Raw genomic sequence first — 8,205 nt, 5'->3', positions numbered from 1 at the left:
CTCAACTACTCTCTCTCATCTTATCGCCTATTGGTGCTACACCTAACTTTTTTCGAATGTATTCATTTCGAATTCTACCTCTTCTTGTCTTGTCACTCATCCATCTCAATATCCTTATCTCCGCTATATTCATTATATAAGTATATTATTTTTTGACTGCCCAACATTATGCCCTATAGAGCAAAGTTGGTCTCATCACTGTCCTATAGAACTTACCCTTCTGCTTCATTGGTATGCAGCGATCACATAAAAGTCCGATTGCACATCTCCACTTTGTCTACCCAGTTCTAATTTTATGTACGACATCTTCTTTAATCTCTCTATTTTTTGGATTATCGACCCAATATATCGCAAGTGCGTTCTTTTTTTGTATTTCTTGGTCGTCAATATTAACTATTTTCTCGTCTCTATTTTATTATTACTAAACTTGTATTCGATATACTATGTCTTATTTTGGCTAATTTTAAAAACTTTAGATTCTAGAGTCGCCCTCTAAAGTTTTTAATTTTGTGCTAACGTCATTTCTAGTCGTAACCATGCCATCTACGAGTAACATTGACTATGGTACCCCATCTTGTAGGTGCCTAGATAAGTCGTTAGTAACTAGGGCAACGAGGAATGGGTTCAATGTTAACCCCCGATATAGACATATTGTAACTAAAAACTCATTCATCTCTCTACGAATTGTTCATACACTAATAAGCGATCCATCATGCATATCTCTCATCAATTAGATGTTGTGTCCGAGACTTTTTTTTTTATAATACATTTAAATATCAAGATGGGTCAAGATTTAGGAAGGACTTGGACCCCCATCCAACCCGATTGCCACGATGTTTTCTCATGAGCATTGAATTCAATCTCTCTCTCTCTCTCTCTCTCTCACGCAAACACAGAACGAGTGTCCTTTCCCCATTCTTTCAAAGGCACTGGGCAGTACTTTCTCTCTCTACCGATATTGCACACTCGCTCTCTCTCCTCGAAAACAGAGAGAGAGAGAGATCATGCATATCTCTCATCAATTAGATGTTGTGTCCGGAGACTTTTTTTTTTATAATACATTTAAATATCAAGATGGGTCAAGATTTAGGAAGGACTTGGACCCCCATCCAACCCGATTGCCACGATGTTTCTCATGAACTCTGAATTCAATCTCTCTCTCTCTCTCTCTCTCTCTCACACGCAAACACAGAACGAGTGTCCTTTCCCCATTCTTTCAAAGGCACTGGGCAGTACTTTCTCACTCTACCGATATTTCACACTCGCTCTCTCTCCTCGAAAACACAGAGAGAGAGAGAGAGAGAGAGAGAGAGAGAGACAGACACAAGGACATAAAGAGAAACACAAAAACAGAGAGTAACGTGAGGTACACGTACAGAAACACTTGTTCCCCATTGAATAATAATGCTTCCTCGCCTGAATGAAAGATGCAATTTCACAACTTTTGCTTTCTCATGAAATAATGTAATGATGCGCCACTCTTTACTCCTCCCACTCAACCCCCTCCCTTCTTCCCCGTATCCCTAGAAATTCCTATTTTGTCACCCAAACAGGGCCCCACAAATGTCATTTGCACCAATCACATCCTCTCCTCTTTTGGGAAATGTGTGTTTTGGAATCATGATTTCAAGCGTGGCCATCTCTCTCTCTCTCTAAAAAAGAGTGTTGGAGAGAGAGGGAGACCTCAAGTAATGGAAATGTGCATGATTGGGGACCATTGAATGTGGGTCCCACTTTTTGCCCTAATGGATGGGACATCGTGGTCAAGTCTAGGTTGCATGTCACTAGCCCATGGCCATAGGGGAGACAGTTTTTTGTGGTGGGGGCCACTATGTGTTGATGTGTGCACGTGTGATTGGGTTGTGGATCTGAGGTTTAGAAAGGTTTGTAGAGGTAGTTTTATAAAGAGCCAGCATTTGCATGTGTGGACTTGGATTTGCAAGCCTACATGTGCATATGAGTGAGGGAGTGAAGACTTTGTGGGACTGGGGTTGGCGACGGGTCCGGCATGGGTCGGGTCCAGCCGGACTTGGACTTGGCTCCGACTTTTTGGGTTCAACATTTGGACCCATCGGGTCTCAGGTCTACCCATCGCGTCGGTTGCCACCTTATGACCATTATTTTTTTTTTTAACCATCATATACTTATATTATTGGTAACGTTTACAGTATTGCACAACATTTATGAATACCTACATATACTGACATTCCTTATCGTTTTATATAGCAACCGAAAATTCCTAAGAAACAAACGTATTGGCAACATTTATGAATACTTATATTATTCAGTTGGCCACCCAAGTTATATGCTGCCCACTGAGTCGGGCGGTCTAGGCGGTGGACTTCTAGGTTGGGTCAGATTTCGAGATGGACTCAAGAATACGGTCTTGGACACTAAAAACTCACTAGTCCAACCAGGGAACTGCTCGAATCCGACCACATCAAAACAGAGGGATTCCCGAGGTATAAGCACAAAAATCTGGCGAGTCATCTTATCTCATGGTACTTTTTGTTATTTCCCGGTAAAGATTAGCTTAGTTTTTTTTTTGGGTAAGTAAAAAAAGAAAAATTGGCTTAGCCATTGACTTAGCCAATTCTGTGATGTACTCGGTTTGGGGACCGCAAGTCGGAGCCTAAGTCCATATTTTTAACATTGGTCTTGAGTCCAAGAAATTTATCAAATTACGCATAAGAAATGAAGAATTGAATGCTTTTTCTATAACTTTTGATTTAATTTCAAAATACCCCTAAAAAAACATATGGCCTTAAGTTGGAATAGTTGCAAAGTGATAGAATGTAAACTAGTCCATATATAATAGATATTTTCTGTAAATTTCCCTATTTTTAAACATTGATCTTAGTCGTAGCATGGCCTAACAAAATCCACAACATCCCATCAAAGGGTTGAAGAGATGTTCCATAAAGTTACTTGGTGGGATCCACACCGTCCGACATATAAATGGGACAGTGATGACCCATGTAGCAATCTAGTTGACCGCATGATAATTCTATAACTCAAGAAGGTATACTTAGCCGATGACAATGCCAACAATATTGAGAGAAGGGAGCACCGCACCCGATGATTTCCAGCTTGAATCATCAATCTCGATGACAATACCGCTGCTTTAAAACCCCATGATATCCACCAATCTTGACGGGAATTGTTTTGGGATTGAACTGGTTCATATGGGTCCCAGCCCTAAAATCCCCTTACATTTCTTTTCTTTTCTTTTTTTTTTCTTTTTTTTTCAAACTTAACTGATATTTTTTTAGGTTTTTTTTAAAATCCCTACTCCATAATCCCTTATTTTAGTTTTTATTTTATTTTATTTATTTTAAATTTTTTTGAATCACTAATTCTGACCGATCTAGACCTGATCCAAATAATTGATCTAACGATCCAATACAAATCTATAAATGAACAATTCGCCCCACCAATTCAAGTTCTAGAACATTGGGGAGAACATTCCAAAGTCAATGAGCTTACCCAACATTATAAAGCCACTAGTGTTCTGTTTTGAGCATTGGCCAGGGCCACTCGAAATCGAATGAGTAACTCGGCTTCGCCCTAAGGGCAAAGTAAGTTTCCGCCGAATAATAAAGTGTACCCTAAATTTTTATAGTTTATATAAAGTACTACGTCAATTTCAAATCAAAAGTAGCATGAATGGCTATTTGGATGGTGCTCATGCATACTCCACGTCATATAAACGTTAAAAAAAGACAAGTTATACTATTTGTATTTTACTTTTCTTTTTTTACAAAAAAAAAAGATTGAACTCGAGCGAGTTACTCGGACACACCGAAACAAGTCCCCTTGGCCAAGTCGTGTTTCAGATCAATAGATTAGAAGTTAAAATTCCACGCATCTTTGATTTCTTTTAGCTAAAATGCCACGCATCTTAGATTTCTTTTAGCTAATTCTACGCATCTTTGATTCACATAACAAATAATTTAAAAAACATAAATTTGAAACTATTAGTGGGGTCATATTAATGGTGGGAATGAAAACTACAACGTAGTGCCTAGAAGTGGGGTGCTACCACCACGACCGTTTTTTAACGGAAAAATCCACCATCCATCAAATAGAAGTTACTAAAAACAACGAACTCATTTTTTCTTTCTTTTACTTCTACAAATTCATTCTTTTTCTATTGCAGATGCAAAATTTGGAGTCCAACTACCTTCCGTAAGTCCAACACGCTTCTCCTCATGCCATGAGTATACACTTTCAACCCGTGCTTTTCACTTTAGTATTCAACACTTGGCATAATACTACGGCTAAAAGATATGATGGTCCCATAGGAGCATACGGTCTATTTGCTCCCTCTGGTAAATGCCAAGTCGGGAATATTTTTAAGATTCCAAAAGCTTAAAAGTACAAAACAGCAATCCACCTTAAAAAAACAAAATTATAAATCACTTGTTGTGTTCTTTAATTCTATAAGGCTGAGGCTTTAAACAATCAAAGTAAGGCGCACCTTTAAATAGTATTGAAAGATGTTTCCGTACTGAAAATCTTTGTGATGGTCTAAAAATTTATTTTCATCTCTAATTATAAAATTTAAAGATTAAAAAATAGTACAGATCAAGTAGGCATTACAAGAGCACTATTTTCAAAACTTGAAATCCATTTTTTCTCATACCCATACATCTTAAAGATTTGAGAAATTTTGGACATCGAATCCACCTCTTCTATTGAATTTTTCAGGTACACATTAATTTGATTGTTTAGAGCCTCACACTTACATAAACTTCTCCCTAAAAAAAAAAACGCCCACAAGCATGAAAGAGCGTATGCAATGAGACCTCACCATAATCCTAAGGATGGCGACATCAGTCATCCATTTATACCCTCAGGTAAAATTACATTTTTGCGACCTTTGGGATGTAACCTTGTCAGCTTCACTACGTAAATAATAAATCACCCATACGCATATGAAGAAACTAATGTCCTAAAATTGAAACATGGTACATTTTTTGGGCAGTCATATAAGTGCCTAGGAGCTAAAAATCCAAAATTTTCTTATTACTAGATGAGTGGAAAGCGGAACTCCAAATTTCGATAAAAATCCTCCAAAGTATCTATTTTTGCTTGGAATACTAAGCAGAGCCCCAACAGAAGTTGTCAATAAGTCTTCAGCTAACATGTGATTCTATATAAATCTCCAATAACTCACCTTTGCACCCCATAAAAAGAGGATGTACTTTTAAGTAGAATTGTCGCCATCAAATTCTTCACAATTCATTTTCCTTATGATTTTCTAAAAGATTATTATGTTAGGGGGTACTCATACATACGAGTATTTCTGCTCAATATTTTTTGACATTCATGTACTCTTGTTTTGTAATACAAATTTTTTTTTAATAAAGGCACTTTTCGTAATTAGTAAGGATATGCTAGATATTCCTATAAAAAAATAGTGATTAAAAAACAATCATTTATTAGTGATGAAAAAACAATCATTCCTGATGCCACAATGATGTTGTCCTCTACTATAAGTAATAAATGCTTCTCTCTCTATAGAATTTTAATTTTATCCCTATTTAATGACCTAACAAACCCCTAGATAAAAAGATTACTATATGGTCATAAAGTAAAAATATAATCATGGAGTAAAAGTATTGAATGTCCAAAAATATTGAGTACATTAATGACGTATTTGATAACTGGAAGGTAAATGTTTTTTGAAAATTGGAAGTTCTTCTTTACTGAGAAGAAGAAGTTACTGTCAAAAGTTATGGATTTCTGTATTTGATAACCTGCTGGAATGTTAAAAAAGTTTTGGGCTTCTGTGTTTGATAACCTGTTGGAACAAAAGAAGTTATGAGTCTCTATCTTTGATAATCTGCTCGAATATAAGAAAGTTATAAGTTACATAACAGGCGATACAGTGTAGTCTACACACACAAACAAAATAACGATGTAGTCTACACACAGACAAAATACTCTTTAATCAGTTACATAACAGGCCTTACTCTGTAGTCTACACACATAGACAGAATAACCATATTATTATTATTATTATGTGTTTATCAAACATCATTAGAAAAGACCAAAAAAGAGCATCAAACATCTAAAGCTACGTTACTATTGCTATATTTATTCGTGAGGAAAATAAGTCCAATACAATATGACGGGCCAGTTTTCAACTGATAATATACTATAAACTGTATAATAGTGAGCAGCATTGACATTATAATGGTGAGGAACATTGACATTCTTTTTTGGATAGTTCAGTCATATGAAAAGAGTCATACGAAGTTTAGAAGCAATAAGCCTTTAAATATTTCACAATTACCCCAATCACAATCATAACTAAAATTCACCTCCATCATCAAAGATAATCAATTTTCTCTCAATAAAACTTCATAGCAATGATTTGTTCTATTTTGCCAGTCAATCCATAACAAGTTGTTTTTCTTTTTTTTTGTTCACTGATTCTATAACTACATTCTCAATGGTAAGATAAAATCCTATGCTTGATATTGAAAAATAAATAGTAAGCTTAATCTAAACCTATGGCAAAAAAAAAAGCAATACTGCAATTTTTATTCTTTCTTTTCTTCACAACCAACAAAAAAACTATCAATGAAAAAAAAAATAAGCTCACCATGAATCAAATTTAAGCAATCTCATTGATTATCTCATTTTCAGATGATAGCAGTCACAAAAAATAACAAAAGAAAAACGGGACACCAAATGGTTATGGTTGTCACCTGCGTAGTAGAAGAAACCAGATGAAAATAAGAATTGGAAAATGAAAGAACTGTGAAATTTAGCTGGAGTGGAGAGAGGAAGGCTTGAAAGGAGGGATGAGGGGCAAGGTTTCTACTGAGAAATATTTACCAAAAAAACAACCAATTTATTTTTTCCCTACAGAGAGTAATTTACCACAAAACAATATTCATAGAAAACCCTAGATCCATTTTCAGCATATTCGGAACCTAGAGAGAAAATCAAAGAGAGCAAAAAAAACCATGGGATAAAAAAAACCAGAGAGAAAAAAATCAAGGGAGAAAGAAAAACCAAAGAGAAATAACTGAAATGTACCTTTGTGAAGAAGCTCGTAGGCACGAGATGTCTCTGCTCTGTGGTTAGAGCAGTCGGGGGCAAGAATATGCCCTCTTCTTCACGAGGGCAGTCAGGGGTGGGTAATTTACTGTTAGGGCAGTCAGGGGCAAGCAAATACCGTCTTCTTCGTGAGGGCAGTCAGGGGTGGGTAACTTACTTTTGCCCTTCAGCAAGGTTCCCTTTTCAAGTTCCATGTTTTTATATGGAACTTTTTTTAAGACTAAAAAGAGATAACATGTAAGTTCCTAGTAAGTTACCTTTTAAACTTGTTTTTATCAAACATTTAACTACTACAAGAACAAGTAAGTTCCATCTTTTGGTAAATATCTTCTAGTTATCAAACATGCCCTAAATATAAGTACCCTAACATAAACTTTTTCTAAAATAACTTACTCCTTAGAAAACCTTTTTTCTATCTAAATCCAATAATGAAGTTTGCCAGAAAAAAAATCAAATCAATCTCCTCTTAAATCCCTCGCTAATTTGTTAATCATATTCTAAGATATCCACTAACTTGTTAACATATTCTGTTATTAACGGACGACAGTTTGGAGTGAAGGTATTCAACGTCTCCAGAAAAGAAAAAGGATACTTCAAAACTGATGGACAGAACAATGCACAGGCCAAGACTCACTTGGACATGTTAGGTTCTTATCAAAGAATTGGCCCCAACCCTACTTCCCTTTGCTCAGTATTCGGAACATGTAACAAAAAGCAAGGTTCTTTTCCCCTTTTTATGGGGCATTTCGACAATGAAAATTAGGTCGAACCTGTAAATGGTAGTGAACCAAGGGAGACCTATCACTCCTAAAACTGTGCAAAAGAACTCTATTGCTAATTTTCATGGGCACAGACAGGGCCAATCTCTATACCCAAGGCCTAAATCTATGCACGTCCAGTAGTTGCAGGCATGGTGTTCTGATTGAACACAGCAAATATTATTTGATTATGGAAGCATGAAAAATGTACAAAGGAATAAAAAGTGCAAGCACAGATGGTATCAAGCATATAACACCATTTTGTAAGTGTCCGTGTGTGTGGGAGGGAGAGGGAGAGGGAGAGGGAGAGAGAGAAAGAGAGAGAGAGAGCACACATTGTATCAAGCATAGAATATCATTTCGTGTGTGTGGT

This window comes from Amborella trichopoda, chromosome 3, assembly GCF_054954075.1.
Source record: "Amborella trichopoda isolate Santa Cruz 75 chromosome 3, AtrichopodaSantaCruz75HAP2 v2.0, whole genome shotgun sequence".
Taxonomy (NCBI): domain Eukaryota; kingdom Viridiplantae; phylum Streptophyta; class Magnoliopsida; order Amborellales; family Amborellaceae; genus Amborella; species Amborella trichopoda.
Note: the sequence above shows the minus strand (reverse complement) of the source record.